Source organism: Capricornis sumatraensis, chromosome 8 (genome assembly GCF_032405125.1).
Source record: "Capricornis sumatraensis isolate serow.1 chromosome 8, serow.2, whole genome shotgun sequence".
NCBI lineage: Eukaryota > Metazoa > Chordata > Mammalia > Artiodactyla > Bovidae > Capricornis > Capricornis sumatraensis.
The window spans coordinates 66733669-66759581 of NC_091076.1; the positions used below are offsets into that span (position 1 = coordinate 66733669).

At 45.5% G+C, this 25913-nt stretch overlaps 1 protein-coding gene across 1 annotated transcript in view; it reads left to right on the forward strand.

The window, feature by feature from the left end:
• ASIC2 (acid sensing ion channel subunit 2) overlaps positions 1–25913 on the forward strand; it is a 1230438-nt gene that overhangs the window by 283527 nt on the left and 920998 nt on the right. The window lies entirely within an intron of this gene.

Genomic DNA, 25913 nt, shown 5'->3' on the forward strand with positions numbered 1-25913 from the left:
GTCAGCCTCCTGGTGTCCAAAGTAAGAAAAAAAAAAAGGCAGAGAAATGACTGGTGTAGAGTCTTGAACAAAGAATGCCCAGATCAGTACTCGGGCAGAGAGAGAGTTGTATGGTTGCTCACTGGGCTCTGGATTTCCTGGATTTGAATCCTAAGTCTTGAACTTACTAATGTGACCGAGGGCAAGTTAATTCAGTTTTCTCATCTGTAAGAAAAGACATTTAATTGTTGTAAGATAGAGCATGGAACGGAGAAGGCAATGGCGCCCCACTCCAGTATTCTTGCCTGGAGAATCCCAGGAACAGGGGAGCCTGGTGGGCTGCCATCTCTGGGGTCGCACAGAGTCGAACACGACTGAAACGATTTAGCAGCAGCAGCAGCAGCAGAGCATGGAACGCAAGTACTAAATGCAGGTGAGCTTTGGTTTGTTTTTCATTCTTTGTTTTACAGAATGAATGGTACATCCACTATTGCAGGGAATTCAGAGAGATACTTGCTGGATGTAGGTGCAAGGGAAGTGCTGTCTTGAGTCTGGTTCTTATGGAGTCTATGGTTCTTGTGGACTGTTCATGGGGAGATAGCCAGCAGGCAAACTGACATGTGCATGGGGCTGAGAAGAAAACTCATGGGGCTAGAAAAGATCCAGGACTCATCTGTGTGGCAGTGATGGTTCTTAAGACAGACCAATGGAAGAACTGTCCAGGGAAAATCTATGGGAAGGAAGGATTTGCAAGCTTTCTGTACTTTGTGAGGCTACTGATCTATTTGCTCTGACTTAATGCTCCCATTGCAGCGAAACACGTAACACTCTACCTGGTTCCTCCTGGGTACAAATTCTGCTATGTATTAAATGATTGAACAGACCCAGAAGCAAAGTCTGCAGTCTTTGTATGGAGCGAAGCCAACTGGTCCACTTGTAACATTCATTCACCAGAATTTTATTCAGTATGCAGATACAGGACATCAGACAAGAAGGAGAAAGGAGTAAAAATAAACAGTAAATGCCCTTGGCCCCCTAGTAGCTGTTATCTATTTTAAAATGTTGAGATATGCTTTACCATTTACTGTGGCAAAGCACACACTGCTGGGTTTTGTGAGATGAGAAATAATGTCGAGCTTCGCTCCCTAGATCAGAAAAGCAGAGTTAACATAAATTTGATGTGGAACTCAGATCCCAACCTCAACACATGGACTACTGGATAACAGCAGTGTTTCCAGGGAAGCTGCAGTTCTCAGAGAGGTGCATAGTGAGTCAATTCTGCAGAATCATTGAGTATCACGTGGCCTTTGGATAACAGTTTATCTGTGGGGCTAGGCTGGACTGCTCTACTCCGTTGCCCATCCAACTGAGAAGCAGACCTGGTTCAGCGTCCAAGTTCAAGGACAGCTGGACTGTGAGCTCTGCTCAAATGGAGACTGCCTGTTTCACACAACCCTCCCCCATGGTGTTCCCTGTACCTAGCACAGTGATGGTCATACAGGAGGTGCTCAACAAATAGCTGTCAAAGGAATGAAGATATAGGGAACTTAAGACAGGATAGTTAAGAAAACGTAATATTTATTGAAAAATGGGCTTTGCCATTCATTCATTGAGCTGTAAGACCTTGGGCAGCTTTCTTCACCTCCCAGTGATTCACTGTCCTCATCTAGGTAATGGAGATGGTCATTATTCATTCTCCTTGTAGAGTTGTCCAAAGCATTGAAATTGCACAATAACATGCTGGTCCTGGATCAATGGATAGGAAGTTACAAAATATAAATTACGGCACTCAGGATTCTTACTGTTGTTTACTAGGTTTAGTTTTAAACCGTGTGGTTCGTCACAGATGTCCTGGTTTGAATGGGACCCACAAAGTCTTGTTTCCTAACCTCGGCAGATGCAGAATGACCAGGTGCCCTCGGCACTCGCACAGGCAAAGTCCCGGGGGCCTTCCCAGGTGGGAGACTCCACGAGGGGGACTCTACGGCTGCCTCCTCTCTGTGCATGACTCCTCAAGGAGTGGAGTGAGTACATCTCCTGATGTTTCCCTCCCACCATGATCCCGTGAGTTAGGGAAGATCGAAACATGAGTTCCATTTTACTGATGAAAACAGTTACGAAGACGTAAAGGTAACATGGCCAGTAAGGACCACGGAGAGACCTGGAATCAAAGTCTGTGGCAACTTGGTTCCATATCCCTTTGATGAAAATGTGCCTGCTGCTCATTTAGGCTCATTTTCTTTTTCATTTTTGGTCAAACCACATGGCATGCTGCTGCTGCTGCTGCTAAGTCACTTCAGTCGTGTCTGACCTTGTGCGACCCCATAGACGGCAGCCCACCAGGCTCCACCGTTCCCAGGATTCTCCAGGCAAGAACACTGGAGTGGGTTGCCATTTCCTTCTCTGGCACATGGCATGGAAGATCTTAATTCCTCCACCAGGGATCTATCCCACACCCTCTGCACTGGAGATTCAGAGTTTTAATCACTGGACTGCCAGGGAAGTCCCCAGGCCCATTTTTAATTCTTTATTTTGTATTTTAAATATGTCTGATGTGAAATGCCACCCTCTTTTCTTCAAAAAAACTCACAATTGAGAAATTTTCCTAATTCGCACATTTTTCTCCCCCTCCTTTTTTTTTTTAGTGATAATCAATAGAGCTTCATTGCTCTTCACTGGACTTAAGAGATCTCCACTGAGTGGTGTTATAAAAACTGGAATTGAACCACTCCGCGGCCCCTTTGCCCTCTCGAGGGGATTATTCTTAAAGAAAAGCACCATCCAGTTCATCATTTTCCTGTGGGCTGGGTTCCTTCGGCTGGAGTGAAACGTAGGGGCCAAGAGTTGAAATGCAGCCTCATTTGTTAAGCATCTTAGTACACAGCTGGGGGTCAGGGTTCAAGGAGGGCAGGACCTGGACAGGAAAGGGGTCTGGGAGGAAAGCAAGAAAGTGACTAACCCAGGACAGCTCCCTGAAGGCCTGGATGAATGAGTGCGTATTGAGTAACGGAGACACAAGATCCTGGCTATGGGCTGAGAATTCTGCTGGGAGGGGCAGCCTAAGTCATTCTCAAGGCGGTTTCTCTTTCTTTGTCCTTTTCTCTCTCTTTCGGGACGTCTTTCATATTGAACCATTATTGCCAAAGGAAAGAAAGTGAAAGTGAAGTCGCTCTGTCGTGTCCGACTCTGTAACCCCATGGACTATAGCCCGCCAGGCTGCTCCATCCATGGAACCTGGGTCTCCCACACTGCAGGCAGATGCTTTACCATCTGAGCTACCAGGGAAGCCCATTGCCAAAGGAATTACATACTTTATATGTCCTTATGTACATGGTGATGAAAAATACCTGTGGTGAGAGAACCATGGGCTGGTGATCCCGGAGAAATGAGCCAAGAGCACTCTGGAAATCTCTGTTGCCTCTCAGAAATGTTTCTCTTTGTAAAAATCATAGTAATAATTGAAAGTCCAGCTGTCCTCAGAGCCTTAGTTTCCTGTTTTCTCTATTTTCATTTACTCAACAAATATTTACTAAGCGTGTACTATGGGACTGGTGCTGTTAGGTGATGGAGACTATAACAGATATTGGCTCAAACATGTAGTCCCTGCCCTCTTGGAGTTCAAAGATTGACTGTCACCAGAGCTTGGCATAGGTTAAGAGGGAGGAAGGCAGTTATTTATTTCTTTTTTTTTTAATTGAAGTGTATTTAATTCACAATGTTATGCTGGTTTCAGATGCACAACAAAGTGATTCAGTTATTTTCTTTTTCAGATTCTTTTCCATTGTAGGTTATTACAAGATACTGAATACAGTTCTCCTGTGCTCTGAAACTAAGTCCTTTTTGGTTATCTACTTTATACATAGCTCAGTTCAGTTCAGTCACTCAGTCGTGTCCGACTCTTTGTGACCCCACGAATCGCAGCACACCTGTCCATCACCAACTCCCAGAATTCACTCAGACTCACGTCCATCGAATCAGTGATGCCATCCAGCCATCTCATCCTCTGTCGTCCTCTTCTCCTCCTGCCCCCAATCCCTCCCAGCATCAGAGTCTTTTCCAATGAGTCAACTCTTCGCATGAGGTGCCCAAAGTACTGGAGCTTCAGCTTTAGCATCATTCCTTCCAAAGAAATCCCAGGGCTGATCTCCTTTAGAATGGACTGATTGGATCTCCTTGCAGTTCAGGGGACCCTCAAGAGTCTTCTCCAACACCACAATTCAAAAGCATCAATTCTTTGGTGCTCAGCCTTCTTCACAGTCCAACTCTCACATCCATACATGACCACAGGAAAAACCATAGCCTTGACTAGACGGACCTTTGTCGGCAAAGTAATCTATCTGCTTTTGAATATGCTATCTGGGTTGGTCATAACTTTTCTTCCAAGGAATAAGCGTCTTTTAATTTCATGGCTGCAGTCACCATCTGCATAGTAGTGTGTATCAGTTAATCCCAAAGTCCTAATTTATCCCTCTCCCCTTTCTCCTTTGGTAACCATAAGTTTGTTTTCTATGCTTACGAGTACATTTCTGTTTTGCACCTGAGTTTATTTGAATTGTTTTTTTTTTTTTTTTAGATTCCACATATAAGTGATTGTTGTTGGTGTTCAGTTGCCCAGTCTTGTCTGACTCTTTGTGGGCTCAAGGCTTGCAGCACACCAGGCCTCCCTGTCCCCACCATCTCCTAAAGTTTGCCCAAGTTCATGTCCATTGCATCAGTGATGCCATCCACCCATGTCATCCTCTGACACCCTCTTGTTCTCCCCTCAATCTTTGCCAGCATCAGGGACTTTTCTATTGAGTCAGCTGTTTACATCAGATGACCAAAATACTGGAGCTTCAGCTTCAGCATCAGTCCTTCCAATGAGTATTCAGAGTTGATTTCCCCTACGATTGACTGGTTATATCTCCTTGCTGTTCAAGGGACTTTCAGGAGCCTTCTCCAGCACCGTAGTTCAAAGGCATCAATTCTTCGGTGCTCTGCCTTCATTATGGTCCAGCTCTCACAACTGTATGTGACCGCTGGGAAGACCATCACCTTGACTATATGACCTTTGTCAGTGGAGTAATGTCTCTGCTTTTCAACACACTTCCTAGGTTTATCATAGCTTTCCTGCCAAGAAGCAATCGTCTTCTGATCTCATGGCTGCAGTCACCATCTGCAGTGATTTTAGAGCCTGCTGCTGCTGCTGCTGCTAAGTCGCATCAGTCATGTCCGATTCTGTGCGATCCCATAGACGGCAGCCCACCAGGCTCCTCTGTGCCTGGGATTCTCCAGGCAAGAATACTGGAGTGGGTTGCCATTTCCTTCTCCAATGCATGAAAGTGAAATGTGAAAGTGAAGTCACTTAGTCCTAAGAAGAGGAAACTGTCACCGCTTCTAACTTTTTCCCTTCTATTTGCTCAATGCTATGATCTTAGTTTTTTTAAGATTTAGTTTTAAGCTGGCTCTTTCACTCTCCTCCTATCATGTAAGTGATATCATATGATATCTGTCTCTTTCTGGCTGACTTCAGTTACTATGATAATCTCTAGGTCCATCCATGTAGCTGTAAATGGCATTATTCTTTTATGGTTGAGTGATATCCCATTGTATTTTATACACACACACACACACACACACACACACACACACACACACACTGCATCTTCTTTTTCCATTCATCTCTCAATGGACACTTAGGTAGCTTCTATGTCTTGGCAATTGTGAATAGTGCTGCTATGGGAGTGTGCATATCTTTTCATATGATGGTTTTCTCCAGATATAGTCCCAGGAGAGGGATTTCTGGTTCATATAGTAATTCTATTTTCAAATTTGTAAGAAGCTTCCATAATGTTTTCCGTAGGGACATTTTTTTTCCTAAGGGACTTAGTATGTACTTGCATGCTAAGTAGCTTCGGTCGTGTCTGACCCTGCAACCCCATGGACTGTAGCCCCCCAGGCTCACCTGTCTGTGGCCATTCTCCAGGCAAGAATACTAGAATGGGTTGCCATTTCCTACTCCAGGAGATCTTCCTGATCCAGGGACCAAACTCACACCTCTTATGTTTCCTGCGTTGGCAGGTGGGTTCTTTACTACGAGTGCTGCCTGGGAAGCCCTGTGTTTCCCACCTGCTGTGCCACACAGACCAAAACTATATATATATATATATATATATATATAAAATCTGAAATTTAAAAGCAAAAAAAAAAAAAAAAAAGAGTGTGTGCTGACTAGCAGGAGATGACTTTCACCAGAGTGAACTTCAGGCAGTGGGGAGCAAGGTGCTGGTGAAGTGAAGGAAAAGTCGCTCAGCCGTGTCGGACTCTTTGTGACCCCATGGACTATGCAGTCCTTAGAATCCTCCAGGCCAGAATACTGGAGGGGGGTATCCTTTCCCTTCTCCAAGGGATCTTCCCAACCCAGAGATCAAACCCAGCTCTCCCGCCTTGCAGACGGATTCTTTACCAGCTGCGCCACAAGGGAAGGCAGAGAATCCTGGAGTGGGTGGGTAGCCTTCCCTTCTTCAGTGGATTTTCCTGACCCAGGAATCGAATCGGGCTCTCCTGCATTGCAAGTGGATTTTTTACCAACTGAGCTATAAGGGAAGCCCCCAAACTCCTCCCCGCCCCATTCAGAAGTACTGACCATCAGAAGGCTGGCCTGAGGGAAGTCTGTGTCCAGCAAAGAGGTGGAGGAAGACTGTGCCCGTGAAACAGCAGGAGAGTTAGGAAGTCAGGGAGCCTGGGACACTAGAAAAGAGGTTGTCACGATGAGAGTCAGCCACAGGAGAATGGGGACACGTCTATCAGAGGTGTCTGGGTACAGGGGGTTCAAGGCCGAGTCCCAGGCCCGGTTAAGCCATTCTCAGAACTGAGGCTCAAGGTCAGGGGCTCATGGTGGGAAGGATGGTTGATGAAATTAAGGCCACTTGGTTTAGCAAATGAAATTAGAAAGCACCCAATTAAACTTCAGATAAACAACTAGTTTTTATATTCCCTGCAATATTTGGGATACACTTCTGCTGAAAATGGGTTGCTTCTCTGAAATTCAAATTTAACAGTGTCCTGTATTTCATCTGTCAACTCTTCTGAAATAAGAGATTGAAGATCCTTCCATTCCTCCTCCTCATGTGGTCAGAAGGGGATCATGTACATTGTGAGGGGTTTTGAAAGTAAGTAGGGTCCAGCCAACTCTGGCAGACACAGCATTTTCTCCTATCACCTGGGCATCTCTAGATGCTTCTGTCAGTCATATCCTAGGGGGAGGGGCAAAGTCAAGTGCAAGGTGATTGAGGTTAGAACCTAGATGATGCCAAACCCAAAGATGTGGGGCTAAAGCCCTGGTTTCCAGACCAGTGACTGGGAAATCTTGTGAGGTGAGAAAGACTGAAAGCAGGACCATCTTGAAAGAGGAAGGCAATAACTGGTCAGAGTCGGGCCATCCAGCTGCCCAGCTAGAATATAGATCTGAGGATCTCTCTCCCACGTGCCGGAGGCTGGAGGCTTGCGGGAGGGGATCAGAGCCCCAGGCTATACTTTCCCAAAAGAGGAGTTTGGGTCGTCTGCTTCCAGATGAGGTCATACACACACAGAATTCTCAGCCTTGGGAGGCACTGGTTCCTGGGTCTGAACCTCAACTCTGCTTGAGGCTTCAAAAACAGCCTCAGACATTTTTGCATATGGCATTACTCCTTTTAATCTTTACAGCAATCCTTTGTAAGACTGAAATTGATTCTAACACCCCACTTTACGGATAAGGATCTGAGGCTTAGAGAAGCAAGGAAACCTGTCCAAGGTCACCCAGTATTAAGTGATGACATGGGAAGGATCCGAGATCCTCCCTTTTCTACTGCCCCAGGAGCCTGTCAAGAGCAAAGAGGGAGAGTCCCAAACCTCAAGGCAGAAGGTCTCTGTCCCAGCCCTTCTGCTGCTGCTGCTAAGGCGCTTCAGTCGTGTCCGACTCTGTGCGACCCTATAGACTGGACTATGCAGCCCACCAGGCTCCCTCGTCCCTGGGATTCTCCAGGCAAGAACACTGAAGTGGATTGCCATTTCCTTCTCCAATACATGAAAGTGAAAAGTGAAAGTGAAGTCGCTCAGCCGTGTCCAGCTCTTAGCGACCCCATGGACTGCAGTGCACCAGGCTCCTCTGTCCATGAGATTTTCCAGGCAGGAGTACTGGAGTGGGGTGCCATTGTCCTAGCTCTGTTCAACCACCAGCCAGCTGTTTCATCACAAGTCAGATTCTGAAGCTGAAATACAGGATCTTAACTACACCCTCCAGCTCGTTCAAGTGCAGACAAACAGTTCAGATCATGGGCTCTGAGTCAGAGTCAAATCCTACCACTTTCGGAGTCGACATGTTTTTTAACTCTGGATTCTATTTATCTCCACTGTGAAGAGAATTTGTGCTTGGTAAACATTCCTCTTATCCTGTCTTCAAGTGTTTTGATGCTTCTGCAGCTTGGAGGCTAGCCTGTAGGCTCTGGGTAAGGACTGCCTATCAAGACCAAGCATTGCACCTCCAGTCTCCAGAGAGGGCCAGAGTGGCAAAGCAGAGTGGCAAACATGTCCACAGCAGCCACTTTCCTGGGATTTTCCCTCACAAAAATTATGCACAGCTTCGCACAGCACTGGAAATCCAGTCTCTTCTGCACCATGCCCTGTGTGACCTGGCCCCCTTCCGGATCCCACCCCACCTCCTCTTTCCTCATTATTCAAGCCACAGCAGTGCTTCTGGGGCTCTGAATATGGGAGCTCTTCCCTGCCTCGGGCCCTTCCTGCACCCTGTCCCCCAGGTTCCCATGTCCAAGTACCAGCTCTGAGGTCTCCTACCCAAGGTGGTCTTTTCACACCACCAAGCTCATTGCTCAAACTCGTGTCCAGTGAGTCAGTGATGCTATCTAACCACCTCTTCCTCTGCCACCCCCTTATCCTCTCACCTTCAATCTTTCCTAGCATCAGGGTCTTTTCCCATGACTTAGCTCTTTGCATCAGATGGCAGAAGCATGCATGTCCAGGGCTTACTTGAATTTTTTTTTTTGGTCCCCACCAAACTGTCCCATGAGGATAGGTATCTGGACCATCTTGGTGATCCCTGTATCCCCAACATATAAGGAGGATTGCCTGGTATGTTCAGAGCAGTCACTCAGTCGTGTCTGACTCTTTGCGACCTCATGGACTGCAGGACGCCAGGCTTCCCTGTCCATCACCAACTCCCAGACTTTACTTAAACTCATGCCCATTGAGTCGGTGATGCCAACCAACCAATCTCTCTCCTCCTGCCTTCAATCTTTCCCAGCTTCAGGGTCTTTTCCAGTGAGTCAGTTCTTCCCATCAGGTGGCCAAAGTACTGGAGTTTCAGCTTCAGCATCACTCCTTCTCATGAATATTCAGGACTGATTTCCTTTAGGATGGACTGGTTGGATCTTCTTGCAATCCAAGGAACCCTGAAGAGTCTTTTCCAACACCACAGTTCAAAAGCATCAATTCTTCGGCACTCAGCTTTCTTTATAAACCAAGTCTCATATCCATACATGACTACTGGAAAAACCATAGCTTTAACTAGACAGACTTTTGTTGGCAAAGTAATGTCTCTGTTTTTTAATATGCTATCTAGGTTGGTCATAACTTTTCTTCCAAGGAGTAAGCGTCTTTTAATTTCACGGCTGCAATCACTATCTGCAGTGATTTTGGAGCCCAAAAAATAAGTGTCTCACTGTTTTCATTGTTTACCCATCTATTTGCCATGAAGTGATGGGACCAGATGCCATGATCTTAATTTTCTGAATGCTGAGTTTTAAGCCAACTTTTTCACTCTCCTCTTTCCCTTTCAACAAGAGGCATTTTAGTTCTTTACTTTCTGCCATAAGGGTGATGTCATCTGCATATCTGAGGTTATTGATATTTCTCCCAGCAATCTTAACTCTACCTTGTGCTTCATCCAGCCCAGCGTTTCTCATGATGTACTCTGCATAGAAGTTAAATAAGCAGGCTGACAATATACAGCCTTGACGTGCTCCTTTCCCTATTTGGAACCAGTCTGTTGTTCCATGTCCAGTTCTAACTGTTGCTTCCTGACCTGCATACAGATTTCTCAAGAGGCAGGTCAGGTGGTCTGATATTCCTGTCTCTTTCAGAATTTTCCACAGTTTGTTGTGATCCACATAGTCAAAGACTTTGACATAGTCAGTAAAGCTGAAGTAGATGTTTTTCTGGAACTCTCTTACTTTTTCCATGATCCAGCGGATGTTGGCAGTTTGATCTCTGATTCCTCTGCCTCTTCTAAATCCAGTTTGACTGGAAGTTCTTAGTTCACATACTGCTGAAGCCTGGCTTGGAGAATTTTGAGCATTACTTTACTAGGGTGTGAGATGAGTGCAATTGTGCAGTAGTTTGAGCATTCTTTAGCATTGCCTTTCTTTGGGATTGGAATGAAAACTGACTTTTTCCAGTCCTGTGGCCACTGCTGAGTTTTCCAAATTTGCTGGCATTGAGTTTATTTTATTTTATTTTATTGCATTTTTATTTTTTATTTTTATTTTATTTTTTTTTTAATTTTAAAATCTTTGAGTTTAGCACTTTCCCACCATCGTCTTTTAGGATTTAATAGCTCTACTGGAATTCCATCACCTCCACTAGCTTTGTTCATAGTGATGCTTCCTAAGGCCCACTTGACTTCACATTACCAGATGGCTGACTCTAGGTGAGGGGTATGTGCCTGGTGTGTAGCAGTGCTCAATAAGTTTGTGCCAGTTAATGAATGAATGAATGAACCCATCCATCCACCCTTCCATCTTGGTGTCTCTGGTTGCATTCGTTTCTCCCTTTGTATCTCCCTGCCAGGCCCGCTCAGACTGACCCTTGGTTCCAGCTCTGCGGGGTCTAGGCTTCCCTCCATCTCAGGCCTCCATGGCCTGATGCTCCGTGATGTGCTGTCCATCAGTCCCACTCCTGACTTCAGGCCCAGCTCCAAGATTTCCCAGGCTGGGCTTCAAGGCCGCCCATGAGAGAAGTCAGACACAGAAGAAGCAATGGAAGGCTACCCACATCCCCTCCTGGCTGAGGAGAGAGGAGTCTGATCTCTCCCGGCTGAGATCTGGCTGGCTGGTCCAGGGTGGATAACTTCTAAGGGTGCTGGGGAGGGGGACTAAGCCTGAAGGTAGGAGGGGAGGAGGGATCTCTGAACAGCATCGCTCATCAGAAACATATGCTCCCTCCCTGATCCTTCTGGGGTCCACGTGCCTCACTCTCCTCCCGCAGAGCATGACTCAGCCCCAATACTGCACCACACCCAGAGGTGGGTACGGCTGACAGACTAATCACCCCCTTTGCTGTGACTCAGAGTCCCGCTCCCCCTTGCCGCCCGCCTGTCTGCCGTCAGCTCATCAGAGCCATCCAGGGATGTTTACCATCACCTCCAGCCATGCATAATTCATCAGCCTCCCTCTTTCCTGTGGCCATCTTTCCCTGCCTCCCTCCATCATTCAGGCAAGCTGAGTCCTCTCCCTCTGAGGGCTCTGAAAACACAGAAGCCCCTGGCTTCCTGAGAAGGCCGCCTTGTGAGAAAACACCTCTAGACGAGGATGGAAGGGGTGGGAGGCACCTGAATGAGACAAGGGTGCATCAGGGAGAAGCATCACCACACACGCTGCCCCCTTCACTGCTCCTCCCTGCCCACGGGGTCTACTCCCGTATCGTCCATCCTGGAAACTGGGACAGTCGGCAGGTCAGCCTCAGCAGGCAGGAAGGAGGCTGGATTAGCACTGGGGAGATACTGGAAGGAATGTGACTGGGCACTCTGCTGCCTTGCTGCAGTCAATTAGCATCGACCAGTGTTCTTCTTCGAGTGTTGCCCAGAATAGTTGCCATGTGAAGTGCGCTTTTAATTATCCCAAGGTGGTGACTTGCTGCAGCCTGACCCTGGCCCCTCCCAGCTGCCAGCTGAGCTGACAGAGACCCCCGACCTCAGGAAGCATCTCATCCCTGGAGGCCCTCCTGCCAGGACCCCAGGGAGCTCAGTCCTCCCAGGGGGTGTGTTTAGAAGTCACCTTGAGCCCCAGGCCTGGGATGTATCTGGGAGCGCCTGAAGGGAGCCTGGGTGGGAGAGGCGGGGCCTGTCACTGCACTTGATCATGGACTCCCACGGCTCATACTGGAGGAAAAGCAGCCCCAGCAGGGGCAGGGACTCCTCAGGGACTCATCAACCACGAGGTCTAGTGCCTCCCCCAACTCCCTTTGGCGAGGGCCAGCCCTGATTCTCAAAACACAGCAACAGCGCTGCTCTGAGAACGTTGCATGTGTTGACTCACTGCATCTCACAGTGACTTAGGTATGCGTGCTTGCTAAGTCGCTTCAGTTGTGTCCAACTCTTTGCACCCTACTGGACTGTAGCCCGCCAGGCTCCTCTGTCCATGGGATTCTCCAGGCAAGAATACTGGAGTGGGTTGCCATGCCCTCCTCCAGGGGATCTTCCCAACCCAGGGATCCAACCTGAGTCTCATGTCTCCTGTGTTGGCAGGTGGGTTCTTTACCACTAGCACCACATGGAAAACATAGGTACAGTTCTGGTCATTTTAGAGGGGAGGGAACTGAGGCACAACCAGGCCATCAGTGGCATGCTCAGAGTCGTACAGCTGGAGGGAAATCCAGGAGAGCCCAGCTCAGGGACGCGCTGTTAACAATGGCATCCCCACAGCCCCTCACCTGTAGCTCTAGGCGACCACTAATCTGCATGGCATCTTCATAGATTTGCCTAATCCTGCCATTTCATATGAACAGAATCATACCATATACCTGGATTCTTTCACTTAGCATGTCGATTTCAAGGAAGACCTATGTTATAACATGTACTTACTTCATTCCTATTTATGGCTGAGCATCCAATCCCAAAGAAAGGCAATGCCAAAGAATGCTCAAACTACCACACAATTGCACTCATCTCACACACTAATAAAGTAATGCTCAAAATTCTCCAAGCCAGGCTTCAGAAATATGTGAACTGTGAACTTCCAGATGTTCAAGCTGGTTTTAGAAAGGGCAGAGGAACCAGAGATCAAATTGCCAACATCCACTGGATCATGGAAAAAGCAAGAGAGTTCCAGAAAAACATCTCTTTCTGCTTGATTGACTATGCCAAAGCCTTTGACTGTGTGGATCACAATAAACTGTGGAAAATTCTGAAAGAGATGGGAATACCAGACCACCTGACTTGCCTCTTGAGAAACCTGTATACAGGTCAGGAAGCAACAGTTAGAACTGAACATGGAACAACAGACTGGTTCCAAATAGGGAAAGGAGTATGTCAAGGCTGTATATTGTCAGCCTGCTTATTTAACTTCTATGCAGAGTACATCATGAGAAACGCTGGCCTGGATGAAGCACAAGCTAGAGTCAAGATTGCTGGGAGAAATATCAATAACCTCAGATATGCAGATGACACCACCCTTATGGCAGAAAGTGAAGAGGAACTAAAAAGCCTCTAGATGAAAGTGAAAGAAGAGAGTGAAAAAGTCGGCTGAAAGCTCAACATTCGGAAAACTAAGATCATGGCATCTGGTCCCATCACTTCATGGCAAATAGATGGGGAAACAGTGGAAACAGTGGTTGACTTTATTTTTCTGGGCTCCAAAATCACTGCAGATGGTGATTGCAGCCATGAAATTAAAAGATGCTTACGCCTTGGAAGAAAAGTTATGACCAACCTAGACAGCATATTAAAAAGCAGAGACGTTACTTTGTCAACAAAGGTCCATCTAGTCAAGGCTATGGTTTTTCCAGTGGTCATGTATGGATGTGAGAGTTGGACTATAAAGAAGGCTGAGCACAGAAGAATTGATGCTTTTGAACTGTGGTGTTGGAGAAGACTCTTGAGAGTCCCTTGGACTGAGAGGAGATCCAACCAGTCCATTCTAAAGGAGATCAGCCCTGTGTGGTCTTTGGAAGGACTGATGCTAAGGCTGAAACTCCAATACTTTGGCCACCTGATGTGGAGAGCTGACTCACTTGAAAAGACCCTGGTGCTGGGAAAGATTGAGGGCAGGAGGAGAAGGGGATGACAGAGGATGAGATGGTTGGATGGCATCACCGACTCAATGGACATGGGTTTGGGTGAACTCTGGGAGTTGGTGATGGAGAGGGAGGCCTGGCCTACTGTGGTTCATGGGGTCACAAAGGGTCAGACATGACTGAACGACTGAACTGAACTGAGGGCTTCCCTGGTGGCTCAGATAATAAAGAATCTGCCTGCAATGCAGGAGACCCGGATTTCATCCCTTGGTTGGGAAGATCTCCTGGAGAAGGGAACAGCTACCCACTCCAGTATTCTGGCCTGGAGAATCCCATGGACAGAGGAACCTGATGGGCTACAGTCCATGAGGTCACAAAGAGTCAGATACAATTAAACAACTAACACACACAGTGTTCCATTGTCCAGCCAGACCACATTTTATGTTCATTAGCTGATGGACATTTGGGTTGTCTCCACTTTTTGGTGATCATGAATAATGCTATTAAGAACATCTGTGTTCAAGTTTTAGATAGAAATATGTCTTTAATTGTCTTCAATATGTATTTAGAAATGGAGTTTCTGGGTTATGGGATAACTCTATGTTTAGCCTTTTGATGAAGCATCAATGTTTTCCCAAATGACTGTACCATTTTTCATTCTCACCAGCAGGGTGTGAGAGCTCCATCAGACAGGACGAAAGATGGTGTCACACCCTCACCATCACTCATTCTTCTTTGTCTGCTTTATTAGAGCCAGCTCTCTGTGGAGCTGTATCTCCTTGTGGGTTTTGATTTGCATTTCCCTAATGGCTCATGATCTCGAGCATCCTTCCATGTGCTTATCAACCATTTATATATCTTCTAAGAAGGAATGTCTCTTCAGATTCTTTGTTCATTCTTTAATTGGGTGACTTGTCTTTTTATAATTATGTTGTATGAAAGTGAAAGTCGCTCAGTCGTGTCCAACTCTTTGCGACCCCATGGACTATACAGTCCATGGAATTCTCCAGGCCAGAATACTGGAGTGGGTAGCCTTTCCCTTCTCCAGGGGATCTTCCCAACCCAGGGATCAAGCCCAGGTCTCCCACATTGTATGAGCTATTTATATATTTGGAATATGATACCCTTACCAGATATAGAGTTTGCAAATATATTCTTATATCTTGTGGATTCTTTTCACTTTCTTGATAGTGTTCTTTGAAACATAAAAAACAAAAAGCATTTTGATAAAGTCTGATTTATCTTCTTTGTTTGCTTGTGTATTTGGTGCCATAACTGAAAACTGTTGTGTGATTTAAGGTCATAAAGATTTATGCCTTTATTTATTCAGCCTTTACATTTAAGTCTTTAATCCATTTTGAGTTAATTTTTAAATTCAGTGTGAGGAAGGGGTCTCACTTTATTTTGCCAGTGGCTACCCCATGTCCCATGTCATTTGTTTTTGTAAATAAAGTTTTATTGGAACAGAAAACACCCATTCATTTACATATTATAAGGCTGCTTCCATGATGATACAGCGGCAGAGTTGAGTAGTTACAGAGACCACAAGGCTCATAAGGTTCAACTATTAACTGTATCAACATTCACATAAATAAATAAATTGCTGCCCCCTGCTTTAAATATTGCCAAATAGATAAATAAATGAATAAATAAAATTTAATTAGTATATAAATGTATGACTATTAATAGTACTTTCATAGCACAGAGAAAAAATGTTCCTAGCTCTCGCTGAGAGCAAACAGCATCAGTGCCTTATAGCAGAACAACTTTCTCACAGGGAAACCATGAACCTGGAGATGTGAGTTCAAGTCTTGGCTTTGTGCCTTATTTAAGTCTTCTTGGGAAGGAACCATTAATGTCATTCTCCCTAAATCCCATGTCCCTGGACTCTTTCAGAAGGTGCTGACCATGCCAGAGCTCTGGTGCAGCTGGGGCGTTTGAATCCCTCTTTCCATGTTCCCGTCTGCCTTGTCAGTGTGCTCCTCATTGGATGCCCCGAGTGTGAGGATGCAGAGGTGAGCACAGGGAGGCAACGTCTGTGGCTTCTTTCTGTAGCAGGTGATGGGTGCTGCTCATCTGTCCATGAGGGTCCAAAAACCATTGTGTTCGCCCTCCAAGAGCCATCTCCCCAGTGGAACTTCAGCTCCTCAGGTGGAGACCAATACTCCTTCCCTGTGTCCTGTTGCCTGCCTGCCTTCACAGTCAATCTCAAAACCTTTCTAATTGGGCTTTTGCTTGGCCCTTTGTTAAAATGTCCCACAGATGCTAAAAGAGGTTGGTCTTGGGAATTTGACAGTGATGGTTTCTCATCGTCCTTTTCCTTGTGACTAGCTCCGCAGCCTTGGCACATTCATTTTATTCTCTTTGAGCCTTAAGTTCGTCCTCTGAGGAGTGGGGAGAATGATCAATCTATAAGGCTATTGTAAAAATGGACATAGATAGCCTAGATAAAACATCATCCTGTAGGTTCTGGTGTGTTGGAGGGGAACAGGAAATACGAATCGTTGACAAATTCATATCCCTCTTAAAAGTGGTTAATCCTCAGCCAAACTGACCCAGATAGAGCAGCAAATAAATGAATTTTCCATTAAGCCTTTTATGTCCCTCTGTAAGTGTTTGTTCCCCCTTCTGTGCTCATATAACATGTCATATCTTCATTGCAGAATTTTTGCCCTAAATCTCTATCTCCTAGATACTAACTGTCTTCAGATAACCAAGGTCTAGAATAGTAGCTGGCACATAATGCTCTCAATAAATGTCTGAATGTCAGCATTCACTTGATGGATTCTTTTCTTCCCATATGACTGATATGTCCTAAGGACCACACATCCAGAAATCACTGGGATCCAAATGAATAATGTTCTTTGGGTCCAAGGTTGCTCTCTAAGGTAATGGGAGGATGAGAAAAAATTCAAGAAGCACATTTCAGCAAGCAGCTCTTTCTTAAGACTTGGAATAGATTTTGTGAGCTGTGACCCCCACATTGGACACGACTGAGCGACTGAATTGAGCTGAACTCCGTGTCTAGGTCGAGGGCGTTTCCAGACCTCATCTTCCCACCCAGTTCATTCAGGCCTGCCCAAGAAGTACAGAGATCATTTCTGAAGCCCACCTTTTATGGAACAATTGGTAACTGGAGAGCGTTCAAGGAAGAAAACAGAAAGGTGAAATTCAGGAACAGCCAAAAGAAATATGGGATTGCAAGAAATTAGGAAGAAAACTCAGGAAACCTGGATAGATGGAAATTTAAAATATGTATACTTTTTGATCCCAAAAATCTCGCTCTAGGAATTCATCCTAAGGAATAATCATGTAAGTAGTCAAAGATAAATGCAGAAGTATTTTCATGGAAACATTGTTTTTTAAAAAGACATATATGTATAATACAACTGGAAACAACCAAAAATTCCATCAACAGAACACTATGGAGCTATCCATAAAATAAAACATGAAGCAGACATTAAAAACAATGAATTTAGGAACTTTCATAAACTGATGTGGGATGTGCACATTGGTACAGACATTTCAGGAAGGTGGCAATTTCACTCCTAGGTATTTACCTGAGAAAGATCTTTATACGTGTACCAAAAGGAACGCACGAAGCATTTCTATATGTAATGGCCCCAAACTGGAGACAGCCCAGAAGTTCATCAGCATTGGAATGGATAAATCAATTATTATGTAATCATACACTGGAACACTATAAAAAGAAAGGACACCTACACTGAACTGTAGATCAAACCAGTCAGCCCTAAAGGAAATCAACCCTGAATGTTCCTTGGAAGGACTGATGCTGAAGCTCCAATACTTTGACCACCTGATGTGAAGAGCCGACTCTCTGGAAGAGACCCTGATGCTGGGAAACACTGAGGGCAGGAGGAGAAGGGGGTGACAGAGGATGCGATGGTTGGATGGCATCACTGAGTCAATGGGCGTGAGTTTGAGCAAGCTCCGGGAGATGGTGATGGACAGGGAGACCTGGCGTGCTGCAGTCCATGGGGTTGCAAAGAGCTGGACACAACTGAGTGGCTGAACAACAGCAAGCACCCAGCTACATAGATGTGTCTTATAGAATGTTGGGCAATAAGCCAACACTGAAGGATCCATAGTGTATGACTCCTTCCATGTGAAGTTCAAAATCAGCTACAACTAATATATATTTGAAGTCAGGGGAATGAACATGCTTGTAGAGAAGGGATGGGGTAGTGATTGGCAGAGGATATGAGAAAACTGGATGGGAGGGAGAAAGCGTTGCAATGGTCCATGTATTGTTCTCAGTGGTGGTCACTATTTGTGGGCTTTTCTGTATTTTCTCAGAGAAGGGTATGCCAACCCACTCCAGTGTTCTTGCCTAGAGAATTGCCTGGACAGAGGAGCCTGGCAGGCTATATATTCTATTTCAATAAAAAAAAACAAAAGTTTAAAAAATCCACCATCTCTTAGAGGAAAGTAGATTATGAAACTACATATTTGTATTAATTTTTTTTATTTTTTTTATTTAATTTTTAAAAATTATTTATTTTATGTTGCAATACTATATTGGTTTTGCCATACATTGACATGAATCTGCCATGGGTGTACATGAATTCAGAGTACAGTTGCTTTACAATGCTGTGTTAATTTCTACTGTATAGCAAAATGAATCAGCCGTCCATACACATATACCCCATCCCTTTTGGACTTCTTTACATTCAGGTCGCTACAGTGCATTAAGTAGAGTTCCCAGCGCTATATAGTCTCATTAGCTGTCTGTTTTATACGTAGTGCCAATAAGTGTATATGTATCCATCCCAAGGGAGTTTGGGATTGGCAGGTATACTCTGCTATATTGAAATGGATAACCAACAAGGACCTACTGTGGAGCACAGGGAACTCTGCTCAATGTTAGGTAACAATGGAAAGGAATACGTGCATGTATACGAATAACTGAATCACTTTGCTCTGCACATGCAACGAACACAACATTTTTAATCAACTGTGCTCTAATATAAAATAAAACGTTAAAAAAAATTATGTAGTAATAGCTCATTTAGGCGAAAAAAGGAAAATGAACCCTGAATGGAAAGTCCTGGAAAGATGCACCAAGATGTTAAGAGTGGCTCTAGTCGGCCGGAGAGGTTTCACTGGCTGCCTTGTAGATTTCTATACTGTTGAATTTTTTACAGTATGTATTACTTTTTACACATAGGGAAGGCGCTTCTATTGTGAAAGATGAAGAAAGCAGAATCCTAATTCTGCCAGGTTGCTGGGTTGGTCAGCCCAGGGGAAACAGCAGAATGAGACTTATAATTCATGTAACTGAAGCTACCTCCTGTAGCTCCTGACCACAGCCTGCTGTCAATGTGCATTCTCCAACCTGGGGCATCAACATCTTTAACGCATCACCCCAGGTCCCCCAACTTTATTCCTGTTCATCTTCTCAGTTGCTAGGCAATATGTAATTAAATTTTGGAAAGCCTCTTCCACCCTGGATATATTATCCTGGAAATTGGACTTTGCATCTGGCAGTCTTAGAAAGCAAAATTCCACTCCCCTCAGCACCCCCACCCTCTGGCTTGCAATTGACTCACAATTTAATTAAAAAGATTCCAGGGACATCTGGTCTCCTTTTCTAGGAGTGCATTTGCAGTTGGCTTTTCTGGCATGTTTTTGTTTGCAAGCCGTGGATTTATTTACAGAGGCAGAGACTCATTTTCCTCTCTTAGGTGTATCTTTGTGGTCTTTATTAACGCTGTGTTTTGTAAGCTGTGATCATTCCTCTGCGTTCGCCTGCTAACGGTCTGTTTCCCCCTGCGTTTCGCTCAGTCACTGAGTGACCTGATGCCGCTCAGATGCCTGCCACCCTGGTGGCCCTGTCCAGAAGATAGGGTGCCTGTTCACTGCCGGGGAATCCAGAACATAGCCCCGACCCACCTCATCCCCCTACCCATCCCCAGCCCCCATGCCCTTCGCCATCAAAAGATTAACATCAACATCTTTGGTTGGCATTTTCTTTCCTAGTCACAAAATAAATACAGAAAGAGCTTTTAGAGAGAGAGATGCATGGCAGAGGAGAGTGGGGAAGACTGAACCAGAAGCTGGGGGGGTGATTTCTAGCACCCACTTCCCCTTTCTGGACCTCTGTTCCACCTGTTAAATAGGTAGTTGGACTTTACTAGCATTTCCAAAACATCAACTTCTTTTATACATGCATGATTTGCTCTGTATCTGCATACCTCCTATACTATTATTCACACAATATTTTTCTTTAAATTAACTCTCTTTTTTTCCCTTCATGTGTGTATTTATAATGGGAACTTTAAGTCACTATATAAAAGGTAAAATATTATCGTTCACCATGAATAGAAGGTAGCTGTAAAAATGAGTATAATGAAAACAAAACAGCGCTTCTAGCTTGTAGCTCAGTGTTGTTTTCTTCCAAGGCTCTGTGCCCAAGACTTGTTCTCTCTTTGTTAAAAAGGAAAATTAGCAAATGTTTAGAGACTTGTAAAAGGCATGTTAATACCACTTTGAGACTTTACCTGTAGATAAAACCAGAAGGACTGAAAGAGAGCTGAGAAGGAAGTCAGTGCTTGATTACAGGATAATAAAAAAAGAACAGTGACCCCGGTAATCTTGAAAGTCCTTTCTGGTTCTAGCAATCACGGGAGAACAGACTGTAGCTGAGGCTAATTACAGACTCTAGGAGTTGATGTTGAGTCCATTTCTGCCAGGCTTTCTCTGAGTTCTGACCACCTGTGAGCATGGGTGCCCAGGGAGGAGATGCTGTTAAACAATCTCTTTGATTAATCACTAATTCATTCACTGTTTCAGCTATGGAAGGCCTGGTTGAGTATTTTGGGACGAGCTGGGGACACCTACGTCAATGTGAGTTCAAATATGGGTCTGCCACTTACTAGCTATTTTACCCTAAATACATTTTTGCACCTATTTCTCATCTAATGACTGGGATTAAGACGACTTATATGTGAGATGCTTTTTTAAGGATTAAGTGGAATTGTATCTTCTTTAGTCCTGAGCCTTCACAGTCTTGTGGGGAAGACGGAATCATAAAATTAAGCCAGCAGGGCAGCAGTGGAGACACAGAGGAGACTTGTGGACACACAGGGAAGGCGAGGGTGGGCGAACTGAGGGGGCAGCATTGAATACGTGCATTGCCACATGCGGGAGTGGACGGCCGGTGGAAATGTCCTCTGTGATGCGGGGAGCTCAAATCCAGTGCTCTGTGACAACCTAGAAGGCTGGGACGGGGTGGGAGGGAGGGAGGCTCAAGAGGGAGGGGACATTCAGTACCTGCGGGCTGATTCATGTTGGTGTGTGGCAGAAACCAACACGACATTGTAAAGCAACTATCCTCCAACTAAAAAATAAATACATTTAAATAAAACACCCTACACCAGAATACAGTGTGTTCCAGATATGGAGAGGATGTGACATAGTGTTTGGAGAACCCTGAGCATGGAGCAGCTGATGCTGCCACGGACTTCATTTTCCCTGAGGCTTCATTTTCACTGATCTTGAAGGGAGGGGTTTCTTTCAAGGGAAAGATCACAGAAATGAAATACAGGGCAGAAAGAAAGCTTGAGGAAGGGCTGAAGGCAGTGGGACATGTGACCTAAGTCCAGAGAGCAGTGTCGTACAGATCAGACACAGGGGCCAGCTGATGCAGGAGAGACCAGAGAGGTGGGGAAGGGCTGCGTGTACAAGGAGTTAGATGCCACCTTGCTTATGCCACCGTCTCCACCTGCTCCGTATTGCTTTTTCCACTGGGCCTGAGTCAGAGGGAATTGTTGCTGAGGGTCTCCGTGCAAGGATATTTCATATATTGTAGCAAGAAACCATTTCTGGTCACAGCAGTATCTGAGTAAAAGTGCAGAACTTTGCTACGGCAAAGCAGTAGCGGAAGACAAATGTGGAAATGTATTCCTTTCACCCGATCAGTGATGATCCTCTAGGAAGAGGATGGGATGGAAGGCATTCACCATAGATACAGGAGGAGGAGAAAGAGGATGAGAAGGAAAGAGGCAGGCTACTCCAAATCTTTGCCTAAAGAAAAGGCATGTTTTATAGTTTTCGTAATGATTCTCCTGTACTCTCTGCATTTCTAATGCAAGGGAAATGCTTGGTTATTACATGCATGAGCCTCAGCAAACCTCAGTCACCTCACGTTTAGAATGGGAATAATCATCTCTGGATGGCTTCTATGGAAAGGCCACCGTGAAGCTCAAAATTAAGGAATGCATGTGAAACTACTTTGAAAGCTGTAAAATCCCACAATCAATGTGAAAAAGTATTCCATAGCTGTGATGTTACTGCGTAAACAATTTTGAATCCTGTATTTTTCATTTCACATTGGGCCCTAAACAGATCCCACGTTTCTGGAAACTCTTTATACAATGCTGTCTTTTTAATGACTTCCTTCCAGCCCATAAAGTGGCTATGACCTAAGTTACTTAAACATTCCCTATTACTGGACATTAAGATTGTTTTCAATTTTATGCTCTCAAGTCTAATGTAAAAATACCCACCTCTGTACATACAAGGGGTTTTGTTCCTTTTTAATATCTCAGATGGTTATCTTGGCAGAGAAGAATTATCGTGTTAAAAAGGAATGAACAATTTGCAGATTTTGATACAGATGGACAGATTGTGCTTCAGAAGGATGGTGCTAGTTCAGACTCCCACGTGTAGTACATGAGTGTGGGCCCTGGATTTTCTGTGACCGAGGCTGTAAACCCCTGAGGATGGGGACCCCATCTTAATTGCTCATTCTTGCACCCCCCGCTTCCAAGGCAGTGTGGGAAATGTCACTGGGACACACTCATTAGTGCTGATAGAATAAATGGTCCACTGGCGTCTCCCTCACCAGACATGCACCTGTATACAGGACAGACTAACCTTGAACTTCATGGTGGTGTGGTGGTTTAGCTGCTAAGTAATGTCTGACTCTGCGACCCCATGGACTGTAGCCCACCAGGCTCCTCTGTCTGTGGGATTTCCCAGGCAAGAATACTGGAGGGGTTGTCATTCCTTCTCCAGGGGATCTTCCCAGCCCAGGGATCGAATCCAAGTCTCCGGCATTGCAGGCAGATTTTTTACCAACGGAGCACCAAGGAAGCCCTAACTTTGAACGTCATCGTGACAGGGAAAAGTATATCCTGCAAAAAATACACTTGTGCTATGGAATCAAAGCTCAGTAAAAACGTCAGTGTAGCAAGAACTCTTAGAAGGCTCTGCTATGATTACACCACTCTGGTATTAGCTACCGTATCATTCTACCTGGGGAATTACTCAACCCATGGTCTAGCTTCTTAGAAACAAGTAACTTTCACATTGTGTACAATATAGAAAAGTTTACCATTGGCAAGAAGTGCTCAGCCTAAGCTTTTTAATAACTTCAGCATTTCGTTCTTATTTCTGGGTAGAGTATATGCCCCCCAGGAAGGAGACGCATTCGATCCCTTGCATCTGACTGCATAGGCTGTGACTGACTCTGTCCCAGAAAGGAGAGCAGCTCAAGAAATGAAGGCAGTGCATATCCTGTGACTTCATGTCTCAAGCTCAAGAACTCTGAGCAGCCTACCCTTCTCCTCCCCATCATCTCTGCTTACAGAGAAGAAAGTGAAAGGAAGGGCTCGTGTTTATTGAGCAGGAATTATGCCTTACCTCATTTCATCCTTAATGAGGTAAGGATTTTTTCATCCTTAGAAAAAATCAAGAATATAGGTACCATAATCTCCATGTCAAAGATGAGGAGAGCAGAGCTAAGCCATCCTCAGAGCCTCTCCTCCCAGCTGGCAGGTGGCAGAGTCAGAAGGCTAATGCCATGACCCCACGCTGCTGTCCCCAAGTCCCTCTGATGGCACGGAAGGAACGTATGTAAGAAAAAACACCCCCACATTATCCTTGGTTCACATCGTCCCTCTCTTTGCCGACTGTGATTTTTGGATTTGCTGATTTCCAACCCTTACCTTCTTACTCACTCTGCCTTCGTGAGGCCTTTTCCTAGCAGCCCCAGTTAATGGGGACCTTGTTCTACGCTTAAGATTGACAACTGCTCCCAGTGTGACTGGGTGAGTCACTTAACCTCTTGACTTCAGTTGAGAAAGTGGCACCCCCACCTCTTTTCTGACCTATCTTCCTTCCATCCTCCCCTTTCCCATCACCGATTCCTTTCTTTCCCTCTTTCTTTCACATATCTTTGCTGAATGCATACCAAGCACTGAACGTTGGGCTAGACTGTACTGGGCTGCAGACAGAACTAGGAATTAAAGCCACGGTTTCTAGACGTGGAGAACCTCCTTTGTACCTTTTTGATCTGGGGCAAGTCATTCACCATGATTACTTCTTTTCAAAAAAATTTTTGGCTGCACCACACAGCGTGCACGATCTTAGTTCCCCGATCAGGATTGAACCAGTGCCTCCTGCAGTGGAAACGTGGAATCTTAACCACTGGACCACCAGGGAAGTCCTGACCATTATTACTTCTTGTATTGAGGTGAAATTCACATACAGAGCACACTAGTATTTTTCTTTGCTCCTTATCTCAGGCTTTTTAAAACTGTTAGGGGGATTTAAGCACATGGACCCAGCCACCTAAAACCTGGCACAATGAATGACACATAATACACACTCAGTGAATGCTAATTCCATGAATGAATAGGTTTTATTCTCCCAAGGACAGTTTCAGTTCCTAGACAGTCTGGGCCATGTCAGTATCGGAGCTGGAAGAGACTTCAATGAACTTCTCAATCAGTTCATTCATGTGGCTGAACAGGGGCTCAAAGATCACACAGTCAGTGACAGGACTGGTCTCCCTACAACCCCCTTCCTTGTGTCCAGCATGGGGCAATGGTTGCCACGGCCTTCAACAACCTGTATATGGTGTTCTAGAAATTAGGACCTGGGTGAATCAACAGAGATGCATATTATCCCTGGAGATTCCTAGAGGGAGCCCAAAGATCTCATGGACAGAGCTTTTCCTTCTTCTCTTCCTGATCCAACCCCAGGAAAGGCATTTGAGGCCCTCGTGATGGCCACTGAGCACCCGGGAGGTCAGAGAGCAGCAAAGGTGCCCCACAGAGCCGCCCGGCCCTCGACTGCCCAGGGGGGCTAAGGCTGCCTTTGATTCTTGAAGATGAATCAGCTGTGAAGCTGCTTCCACTAACCCTGGTGTTAATGAGGTCTTTGAACTAAACAAAATTCATATCTGTAGCTGAGAGCACAGAGGGAATTGCTCCTGGGTTAACAGCACAGAGACCTTCGTTAGCCATTTCTCTGTAACCAGCAGGCTGGACCCTGCAGGGTGGCCACACAGAGGCGTATAGAGAGGGGTCTTGCTATGGCGGAGATGGCATTGCAGATGTTTCTCGTTTCCCGGTACGAGATGCGGTTCCCTTATCTGTAGAGAGAGGTTTGTGTTCGCCCCTTTGTAGGTTGTTTGCTTGCTTGCACAAATTAACACATGCCACGTGTGTGGGTCAGTGTCTTCCTCTGAGTAGATGGCCTAAAGTGAAAAAGAAGTGTGGACATGGGGTAGGGCCGAGCCTGGAGGGGGTTCCTTGGGGGATGTAGAACGGTGTCTACCCACCTGCCTATGGGAATTCTGCAGAGGATCCAAGCTCAGAGTCCTCCCAGGACTCAGTTCCCCCACAGGTGTTACCTGAACTGTCCTTAACACTCACTCAACAAACCCTTGATCCTAAGCCCGAGGAGCTGGACCGTGCTTTGCTGTTGAGGATGCTGACCTTGACTGAGCACTTGCTAAGTCCTGGCTTGGTTCCGGGTCATTCCACGTACCATAGCAGAAAGAGAATCAGAACATCAAAACCCAGAGAGGGCAAATGATGAACCCCAGGCCCCACAGCCATCTGGGAGCAGATCAGGGTCTCCAGTCTGGGGTTGGCTAACTCTCAGCTTTTTCCCTGCCATGACAAGGAGCACCTTAT